Raw genomic sequence first — 21,995 nt, 5'->3', positions numbered from 1 at the left:
GAGAACAGAATTAGGTGTAAATGTGAAATTCTTGGTCAGCAAAGATCAAGGAGCTTGGAGGACAACTTAGTCCAAACCTCTGATGCCATGAAACCATTAAATAACTTGGGAACTCAGGCACAGTTTCAGGAAAAGGGCGTGGAACAGAACTCTTGAGTAAACTAAGCTACAATGACAGGCTAATCCATGAAGTCCAATATCAGTAGATTAATTCTTCTGCCATCACTGAAAACAATGGCTCTCAGCAGAAATTAAATCCAGTTATATGAAAATCTTATAAAAGTTAAATTTCCCCACACATTTTGGAAACTGTACGCCTACTACAGTTTAAAAAGTTACGTAAGTTCTTCTGATTCAAGTGACCTGCAAACCACACTCTGAGAAATACTGTGAACTCTACTTAAAGTCTAGGTCCTCCTCCATACAGATCTTCAGTTCAGTTCAGTTCAGTCGCTCAGTCATGTCCTACTGTTTGCGACCCCATGAACCACAGCATGCCAGGCCTTCCTGTCCATCACAAACTCCCAGAGTCCACCCAAACCCATGTCCATTGTGTCGGTGATGCCATCCAACCATCTCATCCTCTGTCGTCCCCTTCTCCTCCTGCCCCCAATCTCTCCCAGCATCAGGGTCTTTTCAAATGAGTCAGCTTTTCGCATCAGGTGGCCAAAGTATTGGAGTTTCAGCTTCAACATAAGTCCTTCCAATGAACACCCAGGACTGATCTCCTTTAGGATGGACTGGTTGGATCTCCTTGCAGTTCAAGGGACTCTCAAGAGTCTTCTCCAGCACCACAGTTCAAAAGCATCAATTCTTCAGCACTTAGCTTTCTTCACAGTCCAACTCTGACATCCATATATGACTACTGGAAAAACCATAGCCTTAACTAGATGGACCTTTGTTGGCAAAGTAATGTCTCTGCTTTTTAATATGCTGTCTAGGTTGGTCATAACTTTCCTTCCAAGGAGCAAGCATCTTTTAATTTCATGGCTGCAATCACCATCTGCAGTAATTTTGGAGCCCAGAAAAATAAAACCTGTCACTGTTTCCACTGTTTCCCCATCTATTTGCCATGAAGTGATGGGACTGGATGCCATGATCTTAAGTTTTCTGAATGTTGAGCTTTAAGCCAACTTTTTCACTCTCTTCTTTCACTTTCATCAAGAGACTTTAGTTCTTCACTTTCTGCCATAAGAGTGGTGTCATCTGCATACCTGAGGTTATTGATATTTCTCCCAGCAATCTTGATTCCAGCTTGTGCTTCCTCCAGCCCAGCATTTAAGATCTTCAGCTTACCCTATAAAGTGATACCTGCTGCTTAGGGTTAAGGTGAGGATTTAGTGAAACATGTTACTTAGTGTATAGTAAGTTATTGATAACTATTAACTCATTGTTATCAGAGAAACATTTCTAATTCCCTCCTGATATTTTCTTCCATATTGAGAGGCCTTAATTAGTGTAACTGCTGGTGTTTTTTACACAACTTTATCTGCCCCAGGAAACTGAATGACTTATTGGTCACTTTGGGAAGAATGAACTGGAGTATTGTTAGCTCAGTTCCTTCCTGCTTCTTCATGGGAACGTATAGCCAGTGATATTCCACTGGGAGCACATCACCTACCATTCCCTCAGAGACAGACTCTGTCCCTATAGTGAAGCTCCCCTCTGGTCCAGCGTTATCTGTACCTGTGCATTCTACTAACCCTGGGCTCAGTTATAGGCTCATTTAGCTTTCACACGATTTGACTTACCTTTTTTGGGCAACAAGGTTCTATTTTGGCCTACTGCATTCCTTTGTATTATATATGTTTATTTAAATCTGAATATTGATGAAGACTGCTACTTAGTAAGTTTCTAAGGAATCTCAGCACTTATTGTAAATGAAATAAGTAAGAGCTATACAATTTACCCAAAAGTCTTGGTTTTTACATCCTTTGACCCAGAAATTTCACCTAAAATAATTTAAACAAAGGCAAAAATATTTATGCATAATAATTTTCATAATATTTATGCATAATAATTTTTATGATTGGAAAAATGTAAATATCCAACAACAGGTAACTAGTTAACTTATGGTATTGATAAAGTGGAATACTATGAATATGTTAAATATAATATTGTCAACTTCAAATACTTACTAGATGTAATAACAGAGACCAGATTGACTCTGCCAATTTTAACAGCTAAACACATGAACAGATATATGAACAAACAATTTTCAGACATTGGACAACAAGCAGCATAGAACTGTGGGATTCCAGAGAGATCAGAAACAAACAAGGTGAGCCCTGCATTTTCATCAGCTTACTGCTAGGAGACAGTTTCCATGGAACAAGTAGGAAAAACTCATATAAAGATCATCAGTATTGCCTAGTTGAGAAGACAGAGATAGCATTCAAGGCAGCTACAAATTGTAGAGCAAAGTAATGGAAAAGAGGGCACTCTATATAGAAAGAGCTTTGTAGCTCTGCAAATGGGTCCCACTGAGTCTTTAGCTGAGTATTGGTCTATACATGTCTAAGAAAAAAAATATGTGAGGTCAGGGGGGGAAATACCAAAGAGGAATGGACAAAACAATTCTGGACCTCACACAAGCCTGGAAATAGTTTGTCTTCACATCAGTCAGAGTGGAAAGATCTCATAATATATGGTCATCAGGTGGAATTCTGAGAAGGGCATCACCTTGGTAGTAGAGTTAAATTAGTCTCAGACTAAAGAGTTCTCTATACCAATAAGCAAAGATTAAACCTTGAAAAAGTATAATTGATTAACTGCAGATCTGAACAAAATCTAACATTAAAAGATAATCAAAATCCATCAACCAACAACCTAAATTTACAATGCCAGGTATCTAATAAAAGATTGCAAGACATGAGCATAAACAATAAAATATGACTCATAACCAGGGCTTCCCTGGTGGCTCAGAGGTTAAAGTGTCTGCCTGGAATGCAGGAGGCCCCTGTTCGATCCCTGAGTTGGGAAGATCTCTGGAGAAGGAAATGGCAACCCACTCCAGTACTCTTGCCTGGAGAATCCCATGGAGGGAGGAGCCTGGTAGGCTAGAGTCCATGGGGTCGCAAAGAGTTGGACACGACTGAGCGACTTCACTTTCACTTTCATAACGAGAAGAAAAATCAAACTATAGAAATGCACAGAAAATTCCATAGATGAAATTAGCAGACAGGAATATTAAAATAGTTAATATAAATAAACTGTATATGTAAGACCATGTCATAACTGTATATGTAAGACCATGTAAGACCATGAAAGGTCATGTCATAAAATTATGACCATCATGAGGAAATAAATGTAAGTTATATAAAAAGTTGTATATCTAAAGAGATAAAATACTGTGTCTGTAAGGGGGAAAGGCATGGAATGGGATCAACAGCAAATTAGACATTGGAGAAGAAAATATTAGTGAATTGAAGACATAACAATACTAACTTTCCAAATGAAAGACAAAAGGGAAGAAAATACTGAAAAATAGGTGGGCAGAGCATTTGTAATCTGGTCAAACTTGCAAATGGTTAGAACCCCAAAAGATGAGAATGAGGTAGAGACTGAACACCACATTTAAAAAAATAATGGGTGACGACTTTACAAATTTGATTAAAATACTAACCTCACAATCTAACTCAATGACTCCCAAATAGGAGAAACTTGAAGAAAAAACAAGACATATAATAATCAAATTGCTGAAATGGTAAATTCAATAAATGCGAAAAAAGGATGGCTAAGTTCAATATCTATTTCTGATGGAACTCTCCACAAACTGTAGATAGAAATGATTTCTTCAACCTAAAAGGTAAATCTGTAAAAAAAAAAAAAAATAATCACCAGTAGAATACTCAGTGGTAAATAACTGGTTATTTTACCTGTAATTTTGGAATAAGGCAAATTATTTGGAATAAGGCACTATTAGCACATTTACTCAATATTTCCCTGAAAATCCTAGCCAGTGAAACAAGGCAAAATAATAATAATAATTTAAAAGTCACTCATGTTGGGAAAAAAGAATTTTTTCTAATTCTTTTTTTTTTTTTTTTCAAAAAAGATTCATGGTATATGTATAAAATCCTAAGGAATCTACAAAAAAATTACTAGCTTTATTATAATAAGTAAGCTAAGCAAAATCACAGGATACAGGTTAATCTACAAATACCCATTTTATTTCAATATTTTATTAGCACACATTTGGAAACTATGTGTCTGTCAATTTTTAAGTTTTGCAATTTCTTTTATCCTTTTAAATAAATATTCACTGTTGCACTTAGCTTTCTATTCATCATTTTGTATTCTTGCTCTTAATGAAATTCTCCAGAATTCTACAAGCCCCAGGCCCCATAAAACCTGGGTCCTTCCCTACCACAAATATTAGGGTCTACTTAAATAATGTCTTATTGTACACCACTGTAATGTGGAGCAAGCTTAAGAAATAATTAAACATACTAATGCAACATTCTGCATGCTTCCTTCCAAAAAAATAGTTCTGATTTATCAGTGAGATCATTGATGGAGAAAGCACTCTGAAAAGTAGTAACTACCATATCCATGCAAATTATTATTTTTATTATCCTTTTATATGCAAGCATCTGGAGCTCTCTACATTAGTTTGATAACTATTTTGTGATCTTCCAATAAGTGTATGACACTCTTGGGGCTGTGGAGGGTATAAAGATGAAATATATCCAATACTTGCCTTTGAGGAGTTCACTGTCTCCAGTTTGGGAACACTGTAAACTGAAGATAAAATTAAGATATAAACTCTATGTTAGTGCTGTGGACTGAATTTTGTTGTCGTTCAGTTGCTAAGTCGTGTCTGACTCTGCTACCCCACGGACTGCAGCACACCAGGCTCCTCTGTCCTCCACCATCTCCCAGAGTTTGCTCAAACTCATGTCCATTGAGTCAGTGATGCTATCTAACCATCTCATCCTCTGTCGTCCCCTTCTCCTCCTGCCTTTAATCTGTTCCAGCATCGGGGTCTTTTCCAATGAGTCAGCTCTTCGCATCAGGTGGCCGAAGAATTGGAGCTTCAGCTTCAGCAGCAGTCCTTCCAATGAATATTCAGGGTTGATTTCCTTTAGAATTGACTGGTTCAATCTTCTTTCTGTCCAGGGGGCTATGAAGGGTCTTCTCCAGCACCACAATTCGGAGGCATCATGTCCTTCCAAATTTTGTCTGTTGAAGCCCTAATCCCAATATGATGGCTTTTGGAGAAGAGGCCTTGGGAGGTAAGCAGGTTTCTATGAGGTCATGAGAACAGAACCCTCATGATAGAATTAGTGCTCTTCTAGAAAGAGATATCAGAGAGCTTACTCTCTCTCCTCACCATGTGAAGAAGGCAGCTGTCTGCAAGCCAAAGAGAGAGTTCTCATCAGGATGCAACAATGCCGGAACCCTGATCTCTGACTTCCAGCCTCTAGCACTGCAGGAAAGTTAACTCATGTTGTTTAAACCACCCAGTTGCGGATATTTTGTTATGTCAGCCAAGGCCAACTAATAGGTCAGAAAATTTTAACATTTAAAACAGGTTACTTTAAAAAAGTCCACATTGTAAGTGGAAATTATGGTCTAATACACACATACACATACTCAAACAAACATTTCACAAAATAATACACACACTTACCATACACTAAATATAGTTTTTCATAGTTTGCTGTTCTATTCCACTTTATTTGGTAAAATGCTGGTCACAACTCTCTTAATTTACTTCATAATCTCCTAATAAATTACATCCTATCATTTGAAAGTTGCTCTTTCCTGTCCAACTCTTTTGCAACCCCATGGACTATACAGTCCATGGAATTCTCCAGGCTAGAATATGGAAGTGGGTAACCTTTTCCTTCTCCAGGGGATCTTCCCAACTCAGAGATCGAACCCAGGTCTCCCACATTGCAGGCGGATTCTTTACCAGCTGAGCCACAAGGGAAGTATGACTATTTAATCCTATGGAATGTACACTAAAAATGCATTAATATAACCTATACAGAAATAGGTTATATTAGAGAAATCTTCCTTATATACAGAAATCTTCAAGAGCTCTAATAAAAATTGTTTTGAACTCTATTAGAGTGAAAAACAAGACATCAAAATCCTAACAGACCATTTCTCCCAATTAATCATATATGTTTTATTAGAACAAAGACCTTAACTTCCCTCTATATACATATATATTCGAGGGAGCACACACACATATGGGCCCATGCACACACATATACTCAAAACCCTTCACCTCCTGTATCTATATATTAAAATTGATTGCTTTTTCACACTGACAACTGCAATGAAAGCTCCCTGCAGGGAATCACAAGAGTCTGAGTGAAGGGGTTATTTTAGTGGTTCTTTGCCATCCGAGAATTGCATTGAGCCACAAGAGCTTTCTGACAGGACTTGGCAAGCTCTGTATTATATTCAAGATTGTTTATTCTGTTGGAAAATTTGTCATAAAGGGGTTTGGCTCTTTTCTAAAGTATGTTCTCTGTGTGTGTGTGTGTGTGCACTTGTGCATGTGCACATATGTGCAAATACATGTATAAATATTCTATAAAATATATAACATGGATGTTATATAGAGATATTTTCTTAATTCTTTAATGGCAACATTTGTACATGAGCTATTATGATAATAATTTTTATAATGATAAACAATTATTTACTTAGGAAATACATCATGTTTATGAAATAAAGCTGAGCACTACCTCCTCACTACAGCACTTATCTCTATTTAGAATGCACTTTTCAGCATCAACTCTGTATGTTTTAAGTGATCCACAAGAATAGGCATAGTCATTGTGTAAACAGAGAAAGTTTTAAAGTATAAGACTATTAATAAGTTCTATAAGACTATCAATAAGTTTCAGTAGATGAACAAAAGGTTTACTCAATCCATTTCTCTCTCTGCATGTAAAGAAATATTACCAATACCCTTCTTTTTCCAATTTTTCGTTGACTAGAATTCACCAGCAGATTTACTCCTTTTGATCACTTCAAGAATGGGCAAAATCAGGCTGGAGTAAGAACATGACCAGCAGCTTTTGGGGCATCCAAGAAATGTCTTTGGTATAACTCCTGAAGTCATGTACAACAGTCTCTGATTAACACCAGTCTCTCTCTCAAAGCCCCGGCTGTTTAGCCATGCCACAGTGCCATGTAGACCAGCTACAGAGATATCTAGAAAAGTGAGGGGTCGGGGGGAAACGGAATGAAAGACAAGAAGATGTGAAAATCCAGAATTACAGACATACTGACTGCCTGTCATCATTTGGAAGTGTGCCCATCTTATGCCAATTTTAAGCCAATGTATACATTCCCTGGTGGTGCAGTGGTAAAGATTCCGCCTGCCAGTGCAAGAGACGCAGGAGACAGGGGTTCCATCCCTGGGCTGGGAGGATCCCCTGGAGGTGAAAATGGCTACCCACTCCAGTATTCTTGCCAGGAAAATCCCATGGACAGAGGAGCCTGGCCAGCTACAATCCATAGAGTCACAAAGAGTCGGACATGACTGAACGGACTCAGCACACGCACTGTATTTTCAAGTTCCCGAATCTGCACTTTTTTCCTCATCGCCCTAGTTTATCTTTTCTGTAACCCATATTCTCCGTAAGTCCCAATCTTCTACTTCCTGCTTTTTCCAGTATGAGTCTCTTGGCCTTCTAAACTCCACTATGTGCTGTTCATTCTGCCTATGATGTCTTCTCTCCCTTTATGCTGTTGTTCAGTTGCAAAGTCATGCCCGACTCCGTGTGACCCCATGGACTGCAGTACACCAGGCTTTCTTGGCCTTCACTGTCTCCTGGAATTTGCTCAGATTCATCTCCACTGAGTCTGTGATGCTATCTAACCATCTCATCCTCTGTTGCACCCTTCTTCTCCTGCCCTCAATCTTTTGCAGCATCAAAGTCTTTTTCCAATGAGACAGTTCTTCACATCATGTGGCCAAAGTATTGGAGCTTCAGCTTCAGCATCAGTCCTTCCAGTGAATATTCAGGGTTGATTTCCTTTAAGATTCACTGGTTTGATCTCCCTGCTGTCCAAGGGACTCTCAAGAGTTTTCTCCCTCACTAAGATCAATCTCAGATAATCCTTCTCCTGATCAATCTCTGGTAATCCTCCAGAGCAGTGAAGCCTGCTCTGACCAACCCAAACACAATGGACTGTGAGTCTCACATGGCTGTGAGACTCTCATGGTCTTTTGGTTTTCCTCTTCTTTTTCTCCTACTAGAATATAACCTCCTTGATGGTTGAGACTGTGTCATATTTATATTCCATCCCTAGTGTCTCTTATAAAATCTACTTCTAGGATACTGAGCTGATTAATTGATTGACTGATATATCTGCCCTGGGTTGGCATGTCTTCTGTTGTTGGGAGCCCTGCTTTGTAACAAAGCACTTTTCTCTGTCCTTTCTGAAAATTTCAAAATATATTCATTGGAAGTTCAGGAGGGTAGTCTGAACTTCTTCATCCAAAATGCAGCTAGCACTGTGACCTAGTCTCACCTGAGAATTTTGATTGATGTTTGTTGGTACTATACTCTGGAGTATGTCTGTGTTACACTGGTTCCTTCTAATGATCAGAGGCAAGCTATTTTGAGCTTTCAGCACCACTATTATTTTTTTCTTATTGAAGGGCTCCTCTAGTAGAGCAGATATATATAACAAACGCTAGGTCAATAATAAAACTAGGGTGACAATATGTCACAGTTTTGGTTACATTTGAGGATGCTTTCCTAAGCTAGACATCTCTGTCTCAGGATAAAAAAATTTTAACTGTTAATGGTCCCAGAATTGATATTATTTCCCCAGTAATTGGGCCCCAGTGATAGAGGGATTGCTTGTTCCTAATTGCTGATTCTCTGCATGTTTGTCCAATATGCCATAGCTGGAAGGAGAAACAGTGTTCTCACACTTAGTATTTTTTTATTATTTTTTCCCAGACAGAAGTTTGGAATTCACCTCTAATGAAACTCACTGTAACATCCTTGTATTTTCCTTGGAATTCAGAGACAAGGTTTTCCCTATTTTATATGTGGATTTACACATATCAAAATATTAATGAAGCATAATTCCTAAACAAAAGAGCTTTTTAAAAGGGATTCATTTTTCTTTCATTTCAGTGTTGGAATTTTTCAAAAAGGAGCCCAACAATCTTGAGACACCTTGTTTAAGAAAAATAGTTGGAGTGTACCAGTTTTAATCTGTTTTCATGGAGTGCTCACTTTGGCAGCACATATACTAATCTGTTTTCATGGAAAGTAAAAGTTATTATTACATGGTAGCATACTAGGGACCTCGGGCCCACTTGGGGTTTTTCTATAGGTCCCTGCAACATAACTCCATCTGCTTTTCCTTTAGAAAGTCTGTCCTCAAGTTTCCCAGAGAAACAATCCTTCTAGACTATTTTCATCTATAGGTAAGAAGAGGTTTATCTCCAGTCCCAACGTCTGACAATGAGACAACAGAACCTGCCTGCAATTCTAATAACTGCTCTAATGGGAGTACAGATCAATCAAGCAATTAATCAACTCAATATCCTAGAAACAGACACTGGAGATGAAATATAAATATGACAGTCTCAACCATCAAGGAGGTTATATTCTAATAGGAGAGAAAGAAGAGGAAAACCAAAAAAAAAACTCTAATGGGAGTTCTGTTACCTTATCCTAGAGCTCCCTGATTCTTGACCTTATCTTCCTCTTTGGAATGACTCTTAGCACCCATTTCCTAGGCATTCAACTTCTCTTCCCAGCCTTCTACTAATGTACTTGATATCTCTTCAAGATTATACCTTGAATTTCAGACTAAACCTGGAGACAGTTTCTTGATCCTGCAGACTCTGAACTCACTCCCCTTCCCAAGGCTTTCAGATTACTGCTGCTGCTACCACAGAATTATTAGGTTGAATATTAGGTAGAAGAGCAATTCAATAATCTAAATAAGACAGGAGTACCTGGACTGAAGCACAGCAATGAAAATGAGAGGTTCACGTTTTAGGGGCACACCCACTCCAATATTCTTGCCTGGAGAATTCCATGCAGAGAGGAAGCAGGGAGGCTACAGTCCATGGTTAGTCACTTAGCCACGACTGAGTGACTAACACACACACACTTGCTTACAAACAAAATAATCTGGGGATTAATTTGGGATGATAGTAAACAGGGAAGAAGCTATTAAACAGAAATGGAAAGCAGACTGTTCTTCTAGCTACCAGTTACTGCTTGAAAGGAAAGGGTATGAGTGTGTGTGTGAGACAGAGTGAGAGAGAGAGATCATGGAAATTCTGGGGAAGAGATAAGGAGAAACACGTAAAATTTCTTACAGTAGACCATTTTTGACCTATCAAATGTCAGTTTCACTTGATCTCAGCCTAAAAGAATTAAACCCAGCAGGAGTCACGTCCATTGCTGACAGTGTCACTGGCACGTTTCACAACTTTCCATTTCCAATATTCCTTCTAGGTTTATGTGCGTACAGAAAAATACTCAGAAGTATTACAAGCCTCCTTAAGTCTCTAAACTATCAGCAAATCTACAGATGCTTTCTTTTTAATAATAATAATGCTAGATAAGTGCACTTCCACAAAGATTATATCATATTATCCTCACAGTAATATCCCCAGAGAAGATATTATCCTCATCATACATATGGAAACAGGCTCAAAGAGGTTAAACAGCTTGTCTGAGGACAAATGGGAAGTAATGACCTCTAAGTATTCTAGCTGCGGGTCTAGTGTTCTGTCCCCTTTCTGTGGATTTCCTATCTATGAAACAGAAAAGAGGAGATTAGAGGTGCTTCCCATTAGCTATACTTAAAGCAGCAGAAAAATAACAACAGCCAAACAAACAAGGTCAACTTTTATTCTCTAAACTGTGATCATTTTATATGGGCTTAAAAGTTATTAAAATTATCATTTCCCTTTTTCAAAGCAATTATACCTGTGGTCTCCTCTCTTGTGACTTCCTATAGAACTTCACTGTTGGGAAAACCACTGACTAGCTTCCTGATGAAGCCACTTCTGTTCTCCTGCCCAAATTTGCCTTTCCTGGTGTGAGCTGCTTTCCCCTAACTCCTGCTGTCTAGAGAACATGCCCAGTGTTTTCTTTGTTTCATAGAAGAGGCCTGTATGAAGACTTTGGATTTTAATTTGAAAAATAAATAAATGCCCTTGAAAAGGGAAGACTGTATTCCCCTAGGCCTCTTTCATTAATATGAGCTTCCCAAAATGCAGAGTTCAGTAGTGAGATTCAAGGTTAGAGGCGGAAGACCACACAAACTTGGAGAAGCCTTAAAAAATAAGAGAGGAAAATGTGGTTTATTAGTTATACTAGTTACAGAATGAACAGCATATTGTATGTGCTGTGTTAGAGGTATGTTATGAATAACAAAAGCCCTGGAGCATTTACATATTTGTTTTCAGCAATCCTGGCAGTTGGATTTCACCATTCTATGCCTCTTTGCCAGAATCACTAAACACTGGTACATATGGCATCTGAAGTACCATATGCCATAGAAAATGTTAGCTGATGCCTATACTTCTATATTATATTTTTATTTCAGATTTTTGCAGTTTGAACAAAGAATAGTAGAAAAAACAAAATATTGGACAAGCAGTAAACAGTGAAGTGAAAAAAAATGCCTTCAGAGAAAGCAAATAAAGGAAATGAATCTACCATGAGTTAACATGGCTACATGGTAATGAATCAGATATGGGAAGTAATTGTTTTGCATGGATAAAATTTATATAGCCTTTTAACTATTTTTTTGGAGTTAAAGGCTGCAACATGAAGAGTGAGGGTTGACATATTTTTCTTATCTTATTCTTCCTGACATTTCTTGCTAAAATCAGTCTGCATTTGATTGAAATTAATTAACATGAAGGCTACAGTCAGGGACATCTAAAATCCAGGTTAAAACAGAAAAACTCAAATACTAGGAATGATTTTGCAATATTTATTTAGATTTCTGACCAAGCTTTTCAGATAACATCTAGAGGCTTTTTTGGTTTTTGTTCTGAGACATAAGAAGACTTTAAAGTTAAAATCAGTATAATTGAATATTTGGCTCTCTCAAACAGAGAAACAAACAAAAATTCTATAGCCAACTGCAACTTTGTGATTTATAAGGAATACATATATTTGGTCATTCAGATGACCAAAATATATTTCTCATGTATATTTGGTCTTCATTCACAGTTCCTGGCTCACAGCTCCCAAATTCCTTTCAATTTTCTGAGTGATAACAGCAATATGAGATTCTTTTGTTATATTAAATAATATTTCATCTCTTGTCCTGAGTTCCTGAAAATGCTTCACAGCCATCAAAAGTGAAATAGGTGTCTTGTTATTCATAACAAACCCCTCCCCCCATGACTGAGTTTGTGTTCATGAAGGTGACTTTTGGCCAGAGTAATCAACCATGAACAGAGGGTTGGAACTTTCATTGCTACCCCCCTGATTTCCAGAGAGGGGAAAGGGGCTAGAGATTGAGTCAATCACCAATGGCCAGTGAGTTAATCAATCATACTTATGTAATGAAGCCTCTCTAAAAACCCAAAGAAAGTTTGGAGAGTTTCCAAGGTTGGAGAACCACAACGCCTCCACATGCCACTGTTCCAGCCCTAAGCTCCAGGAGACAGAGGGCCCTTTGTTTGGAAACTTGCACTATGTATCTCTTCATCTGGTTGCTGGTTTGTGTCTTTTAATATTCTTTGTAATAAAATGGTAATCTAGCAAGTAAAATGTTGCTCTGACTTTTATAAGCTGTTCTAGCAAATTCAGTTCAGTTGCTCAGTTGTGTCCGACTCTTTGCGACCCCATGGACCGCAGCACGCTAGGCCTCCCCATCCATCACGTCCATCACCAACTTCCAGAGTTTACCCAAACTCATGTCCATTGAGTCGGTGATGCCATCCAACCATCTCATCCTCTGTCGTCCCCTTCTCCTCCTGCCCTCAATCTTTCCCAGCATCAGTCTTCTCAAACGAGTTAGCTCTTCGCATCAGATGGCCAAAGTATTGGAGTTTCAGCTTCAACATCAATCCTTCCAAGGAACACTCAGGACTGATCTCCTTGAGGATGGACTGGTTGGATCTCCTTGCAGTCCAAGGAACTCTCAAGAGTCTTTTCCAACACCACGGTTCAAAAGCATCAATTCTTTGGTGCTCAGCTTTCTTTATAGTCCAGCTCTCACATCCACACGTGACTACTGGAAAAGCCGTAGCCTTGACTAGATGGACCTTTGTTGACAAAGTAATGTCTCTACTTTTTAATATGCTGTCTAGGTTGGTCATAACTTTCCTTCCAAGGAGTAAGCATCTTTAATTTCATGGCTGCAGTCACTCTCTGCAGTGATTTTGGATACCAAAAAAACAAAGTCAGCCACTGTTTCCACTGTTTCCCCATTTATTTGCCACGAAGTGATGGGACCGGATGCCATGATCTTGAGTTTTCTGAATGTTGAGTTTTAAGTCAACTTTTTCACTCTCCTCTTTTATTTTCATCCATCAAGAGGCTCTTTAGTTCTTCTTCACTTTCCACCATAGAGGTGGTGTCATCTGCATATCTGAGGTTATTGATATTTCTCCCGGCAATCTTGATTCCAGCTTGTGCTTCCTCCAGCCCTGCATTTCTCATGATGTACTCAGCATATAAGTTAAATAAGCAGGGTGACAATATACAGCCTTGACGCACTCCTTTTCCTATTTGGAACCAGTCTGTTGTTCCATGCCCAGCTCTAACTGTTGCTTCCTGACCTGCACCCAGATATCTCAAGAGGCAGGTCAGGTGGTCTGGTATTCCCATCTCTTTCAGAATTTTCCACAGTTTATTGTGACCAACACAGTCATTAATTGAACCCAAAGAAGGGGTTGTGAGAACCTCTGATTTATAGTCAGTTGGTAAGAACTATAGGTAAAAACGTAGACTGGTCATTGACATCCTGAACTGGAAGGAGTCATTGGAATCTTCAACTTGTAGCCAGTCAGTCAGAATCACAGGGACTTATGACTGGCATCTGAAGTGTAGGGTAGTCTTGGACTGAGCCCTTTACCTGTGGAACCCAATGTTATCTTCTGCTTGTGGCTGAATATTGGGTCCAGGGACCAAAAAGACCAACCTTTACCAGTAAGAAAAACTTCCAAATAGCTGAATAGCTCTAGTATGTAACAGGTAAGTGATATCCCAATGGGTATAACTTGGTGAATATATTCATCCTAGGAGAAAACCACGTACTCACAATTTTCCAAAAACAGTTGATGATTTTAACAGTCTCAAAAATTAGAAATAAAATTCTTAGTCTGAAAATGACCTGAGATAGACAAGTCATCCAAAGTTGTGCAAATTGACAAAAAGTTAGGATACTTGACTGGTTGATATATCCTGGTTGAATGAATGAACTTAATGAAGTAAGGAGTGAGAGGAAAAACAAAAGAAAACCACAACAGAGTAAAGCATAAAAGTTATAATGGTTTGACTTAAAATCATCCAATAATATTAATCATTTTAAAGCAGATTTGTGCATGTTTTTGTCAAGTGTTCTCCAGAGAAACAGAACCAACACAGAACTAGAACCAAGATAGACAGATAGATAGATAGATTTATTATGAGGAATTGGCTTACATAATTATGAGACTGATAAGTTCCACAATCTGCCATCTGCAAACTGAAGACCTAGGGAAGCCAGCAGTTAATTCCAATCCTAGTCTCAGAGAAGCCAGTGGTATACATTCTAGTCCAAGAGCAGGAAAATAAACCAATTTCCCAGCAGAAGCAGGCAGGCAAGAAGGGGATGAGTCTTCTCACCCTCTGCTTTTTGTCCTATTCAGGACCTCAGCAGATCAGATGCTGTCCACCCCCATCCAGGAAGACAATCTACTTTACTGAGTCCACCAATTCAAATGCTAATCTCACCCAGAAGCATCTTCAGATACACTCAGAAATAGTATTTAGCCTAAGCACCCCATGGCCAAAATTAACCATCACAAGTAGTACTTTACACCTTTATAAGCAGACTCATATTCTTTTCCATAAGAAAAAAAAGAAGCAATTCTGCACATTGGATATTAGTGCTTTCCCATTTCAGAGATGAGAAAACCAGCTCAGAAAGGTTGTCCTCTTGTCCTTATGTCTTAATTATATGTTAGAATTACATCTTATTCTAGAAGTAATACCACCACAAATTAAAAACAATGTACTTTCCCAGAGGAATTGCATATTTCCAAATAAGACACAAAAATATAGGTGATACAGAATCTTAAGCTTTTCCTAAAAGTTTGCTATGAATAGAAGTTTGTGCAAGAGACCTGTAAAGATGTCTGTATAAACTTAATGTGTTGTCTTTGTCCCAGTCATCCCAAAAGGGGCTTCCTCAGTGGGTTAGTAGTAAAGAACCCACGTGCTAATGCAGGAGACATAGGAAGTGCAGATACGATCCCTGGGTCAGGAAGATTCCTAGGAAAAGGAAACGGCAACCCAATTCAATATTCTTGCCTAGAAAATCACACGGACAAAGGAGCCTGGCGGCAACCATCCATGGGATCACAAAGAGTTGAACACGACTTAGCCAGTGAACAACAAATCATCTCCAGAACCAAAAATCTCAGGCTCCCAAACTTAGTTTTGGTTTCCCAAGAAACCAAAACCATATGAGGGCTCTTTTATAATGCTGATGTGACTCTCTCCTAACAGAGCTCTAAATCCAAAAATGTAACAAGGTAGGTATATTTGTTTCCTAGGGTTTTTGTAACAAATTAACGACAAACTCTGTGACTTAAAAACAATAGAATATAATTCTCTCATGGTTCTGGAGGAGGCCAGAAGTCCCAAGTCAAGGTGTAAGTCTCTCTGAAGTTTCTAAGAAAGAAAAATTTCTTGACTTTTCCAACTTCCAATGGCTTCAGGCATTCCTTAGCTTATGACTGTATAACTCCAATCTCTGTCTCCATTTTCCCATAGCCTTTTCATCTTCCTATGTGTCTTTCTTCTATGTGTCTCTTATAAGGACACTTGTCATTGGGTTTAGAGTCCACGATTTCTCTGGTGACTCAGATGATAAAGAATCTGCCTGCAATGCAGGAGACATGGGTTCAATCCCTGGGTTAGGAAGCTCCCCTGGAGAAGGGCATGGCAACTCACTCTAATATTCTTGCCTGAAGAATCCCCATGGACAGAGGAGCCTGGCGGGCTACCGTCCATGGGGTCGCAGAGTTGAACACAACGAAGCAATTAAGCACAGCACAGGTTATCTCATCTTAAAATCCTAACAGTTACATCTGCAAAGACTGTTTTTCCAAATAAGATCACATTCTCAGATTCTACGGATTAGAATATGGCCACCATGTCTTTGGACAGGGAAGCCTGGCGTGCTGCTGTTCATGGGGTCGCAAAGAGTCAGACACAACTGAGCAACTGAACAAGAATAAAATATCTTTGGGGGATGATGCCATTCAACCTACCAAAGTCCACTGTCTAGTCCCCCAAAGTTCACAACTGTCTCATGTGTAAAGTACATTCTCATTATCCCAACATTCTCCGAAATCTTAACTCATTACAGCATCAACTCTTAAATCCAAAATTTCATCAAAATATCATCAGCACAAAAGTCCCAAATTTTATCATTTATGTCAGGTATGGGTTAGAGCCTGAGTCTGATCCATCCTGGAACAAAAGTTTCTTTTTTGTGGACATCTAAAACAAGGAAACAAGTTCCTTGCTTCCAAAATACAATGGTGTGATAGGCATAGATATTAGATATAGACAGGATAGACACTCCTATTCCAAAAGGGAGAAATTGGAAGGAATATAGGGGTCACCAGTTTCAGGTATGTTAGAAATACATTAAGGAAAATTCCATTAAGCTTCAAGGTCTATGAGTAATAGTCTGTGTTTTAATACTCTGCCTCTGAGACTCCATAGGTCTCTGTACAACCTGCAAGGGCTGCATCCTTGGAGTCATTATTACTTTTTCTTGAAGGGCAGAATATGTTTGTAGTAGCAGTGTCCTGCTTGAATAATTTTGGAAGCCCAACAGCTTTCTCATTTTGTTCTGCTGCTACCCCTTTCAGTCCAAGCAGGCAGTGTTTCTGCTGCTATAACATTCTCAGAAACGTTGTGGGTCTCCCTTATATGTCACAAGAGTCCACAGCATTAGACAAAAGAATCCCCCAGAAATATTTCCAGAATAACTCTATCTGTACTCCTGCCTTCTCCTAAGATAATTGAGTGGATTCATGAGTCACCTGCCTAATTGATCCAGCAAGTGTTATCCAGCTATACCCTTGGCCTTCTCTCCAGAACACACCACCCTAATCAGTCTCCTAGTATTGACATCCTTTGAAATATAGATAGGTCAATAACCTCCCAAATCATCAAGTACTGCTTCCTTTTTGCTTAACAATTCCTTCCTCAATTTATCTCTTTCCTCCTGCATTTTACTAAGCAAAAAAAAAAAGAAAGAAAGAAAGAAAAGAAAAGAAAAACAGGTTGCCTCTTTAATACTTTGCTTGGAAATCTCTTCAGCAACATATCCAATTTCATCATTTACAATTTCTGCTCTCTCCACAATTGTAGAACACAATGAAGCCAAGTTTTCTGCCACTATAACAATTCTTCCAGTTATACTTAAAATTCCTCCACCTTCCAATAATGTGTTCCTCTTTTCCTTCTGCATCCTTACTAGAATTGCCTTTAACATTCATGTTCCTCCCAACAGCCTTTTCAAGGCAAACTTTTTGTGCTCAAATTTCTTTCAGCCTCTACCCATTACTCTGTTGTTATATAAATGAGTCAGAGTTAGCCTCTGTATATTGGCCTCTGAGACATTTACTTCTTCAAGTTTCTACCATCAACTTCATCAGTGTCAAACTCAAATTTTCACACCCCCAGTTGTTTTAAACACACTCCAAACAAATGGATTTTTAGCCATGTAAAGTCCATCTGCTTTGCATGCCCCATAAACCTGCACACAACATCTGCCAGCGATAGTTAAGACAAACTTAAAGAGCTGTGAAGACCCTAAACTGCTGCTACCCTTCAAAACACAGAGACTCTCTGTTGGGCTAATGAGCAACATCACGTCTCACACCTTTCTCTCAGAATTCCCTTGCCTTGCTACCTTTCTTAGTGGTAAAACAATTACCACCAGAGGGACTATTGTCCCTCTGGACAGTTTCCTGCTGTGAGAGATTCCACCTAATATGCAAATCCACCAAAGTGTTACCCAAATAAAGCCTGTTTGTGGAACTACCACCTCATGGTCATATTTTTTCCCCCACCCCGAGATCAGCCTCTAAATATCTCAAAACCCCTAAAGTAGTGATAAGGATAGGATAGCCATTTTCACATCTTTTGTTATATGTTACAGCAACACTCCACTTCTCAGGGCTATAGTTCTGTCTTTTGGAGAATGTAACATAAATAAAAACAACAGTTTATATAACCTTTTGGGGGGCTTTCCTGGTGGATCAGTGGTGAAGAATCCGCTTGCCAAAGCAGGAGACTTGGGTTCGATCGCTGGGTCAGAAAGATTTCCTGGAAAAGAAAATGGCAACCCACTCCAGTATTGCTGCCTGGGAAATCCCATGGACAGAGGAGCCTGGTGGACTACAGTCCAAGGGGTCACAAAAGAGTGGGACTTGACTTGGTGACTAAACAATATTTTCAGATTAACTTTTTTCACTCAGTGCAATGCCTTTGGGTATCATCCAAGTTTTTCTTTATATCAAGAGTTCATTCCTTTTTCTCTGAGTACTTTCCATTGTATGTATGTATGAAAGTGGTTTATTCATTCACCCACTGAAAGACGTTTTGGTTTTTTTCCATATTGTGAATACAGCTGTTATCAATGTTAGTGAATAAGATTTTGTGAATATCAGTTTCATTTCTTTAGGATCAACACTCAAACAATGAGATTTCTGGGTCACATAAGTATGTGTTTAACTATTTTTAAAAGAACTATCAAACTTTTCAGAGTGACAGGATGATTTCACGTCCCCACAGTATTTTAGAGTTCTATTTCCTCTATATCTTTGTTAGTTGCTAAGAACTAAATGTCTGTGTTTCTTCCAAAATTCATATGCTGAATCTGTAATCCCCAGTGTGAAGGTGCTTGGAGGTATAGACTTTGGGAAGTAACAGGTCATGAGCCTATGTATGCAGTTGCTCAATCCTGTCTGATTCTTTGCGACCCCACGGACTGTAGCCAATCAGGCTCCTCTGTCCATGGGATTTCCCAGGCAGAAACAGTGAAGTGGGTTGCCATTTCCCCCTCCAGAACTCTTTCTGACCTAGGGATCAAACTCATGTCTCCTGTGTCTCCTGCATTGGCAGGCAGATTCTCTATCACTGAGCCACCAGAAAAGCCCTAGGTCAAGAGAGGAGAGCCCTTATGAATGGGATTGGTGCCCACATAAGAAGAGACTGGATAAAAATGATCTCCCCTTTTGCTGCATGAGAGTACAGCAAGAAGGCAGTCATTTGCAAAACAGGAAAAGGGTTCTCATCAGAACCCAGCCATGTCGGGATCCTGATTTTGGATTTTCAGTCCCCAGAACTGTGAGAAATTCCTGTTGTCTAAGCCACCAGGTCTAGGGTATTCTGATAACAGCAGCCAAAGCAGACTAATACACTTGTACTTGGTATTATCAATATTCTTTTAAACTATTCAAATATTGAAAGTCACTGTAGTTTTAATTTTCATATATGCAGTATCTAAAGATGTTGAACATCATTTCATGTCTTCATTGTGATTGATACATTCTGATGAGTGAGTATCTGTTTAAACCTTTTACCCATATTTTAATTGAGCTCTTTATTTTCTTATGGTTGAGTTATACGGATTCTTTTTCTATTTTGAATACAAGTCTTTTGTTAGATATATGATTTGCAAATGTGTTCTCCTGGCCTGAGCTTGTTTATCCATTCTCTTAACAGAGGTTTTCACAGAGAAGATGTTTTAAATTTTTATTAAGTCCAAGTTATTTTTTTTTTCTTTTCTCAGTCATGCTCTTGATATCATGACTAAGAACTCTTTGCTTAACCCCAAGTCATAAAGACTTACTTCTGTTTTCTTCTAAAAGTTCTATAAGATTTAGGTTTTAGATTTAGATCTATGATCTATTTATTGTGCATTAATATTGATGCAATAAGTATGAGATTTTATTATTTTCTTTTGCTTTGGCATATGGATGTCCAATTGTTGCAATAACATTTATTGAAAAATCTATTCATTTTCCATTTAATTATTTTTGCACCTTTGCCAAAAAATCTAAAATAAAAGCTGTATTTGTATCTCTTTTTTATTATTTATTTCCTACATTGAGTATTTCAAACCATGAGTGAGATATATCTTTCCATCATTTAAATGTTCTTTAATTTCTTTAGTCAACACTTTTTAGTTTTCAGCATATAGATCCTACACAATTTAGTTAGGCTTATTCATTTCCCTCTTTTATCAGGAACTTTAGTAGTACAGAAAATATTTGGTATCTAATTATTCATCGTTAGTATATAGAATGATTGAGTTGTATGAGCTATTTGTATATTTTTGGATATGAATCCCTTATTGATCTCATAATTTGTAAATATTTTCTCCCACTTCATAGGTTGTCTTTTTGTTCTGTTGATGGTTTCCTTTGCTGTACAAAAGCTTTTAAGTTTGATTAGGTCTCATTGGCTTTCACTTCTTTTGCCTTGGGAAACTGATCTAAGAAAATACTGCTACAATTTAAGTCAGAGAGTGTTTTGCCCGCATCCTTTTCTAGAAGTTTTATGGTATCATGTCTTATATTTAGGTCTTCAAACCATTTTGAATTTACTTTTGTATATGGTGTGAGGGAGTGTTCTAATTTCATTAATTTACATGTAGCTGTTCAGTGTTGCCAACACTGCTTGCTGAAAAGACTTGTTTTTTCTCCATTGTATAATCTTGCCTCCTTTGTCATGAATTAATCGATAGTGTGTGAGTTTATTTCTGGGCTCTCTGTTCTGTTCTATTGATCTCTATGTCTGCATTTAAACCCTTTCGAGTGTTCATTTTGAGTCATTGTTTAGTTGTATATAGTACTTCCAAATTATTCATCTTTGCATCTCACTCTTCATATTCTATTTTTCTATAATTGTTTCTCTCCATTAAAACAGTGACTTTTAATTTTGTATCAGGCCTCACAAATTTTTCAACTCAGTGCCTAAGAAATTCAAAAATGTGACTTTTTATTGTACTAATATGTAGTGTGAACACTCAAGATTCTGATATTAGTTATAATTTTATATAAAATTAGAACATTTTATATGCTCTTTACCACTGTTTTTCATCATTTCACCTATGGGTTAGTTCAGGTATAGGAGGAGAGGATAGGGCTGGCAAAATCGGGAGGAGGAAAAGTTAACTTCAATCTGAAGTCCACACAGACTTTGAACTCAAGAAAATGTGTTAGTAGGATTTGCCGTTACTGTGGGTTTGACTTGTTATGAAGTAGTCACTTTTTGCTAAATCTTGGCTGACTTTCTTGAAAGCAACAGTCAGCAAGTGACTAACCAGGTCTAGCAAGACTGAGGCCGACACAGGAAACCACAAAATGATGAGAGACCTAGGGATGCCCAGAGGAAGTCAATGGGGTGTACTCTCAAATTCTTCCAGGTCTTGGCTTACACATCCTGCCAAGACCTCTGGAAATCAGTGCTAGTAGGAACTTGCAGCCAAAGGGCTCTGAGAGATGACTCTTAAAAACTTGGATGGTTAGGTTTATTTAAAGCCTGTTAAGTTTCTACTTCCAGTTGGAATTGTGCTTCGAAAAGATGTTTGCAGAGAGAGTTCTCAGACAAACTTTTTGATGAATGATAATAGTTATATGCTGATTATTCTCCCCAAGATCCATTCTCCAGCCTTCTAGGCCTGGCTTGAGGTCCTCAAAAGCTGACCCATGTAGATCCACCATCATGTTCCAGTACATTACCAACTAGTTCCCAGTTGGGTTGGGCCAACAGAAGATATCAACA

This window comes from Dama dama, chromosome 6 (genome assembly GCF_033118175.1).
Source record: "Dama dama isolate Ldn47 chromosome 6, ASM3311817v1, whole genome shotgun sequence".
In the NCBI taxonomy this organism is placed as follows: Eukaryota; Metazoa; Chordata; class Mammalia; order Artiodactyla; family Cervidae; genus Dama; species Dama dama.
Note: the sequence above shows the minus strand (reverse complement) of the source record.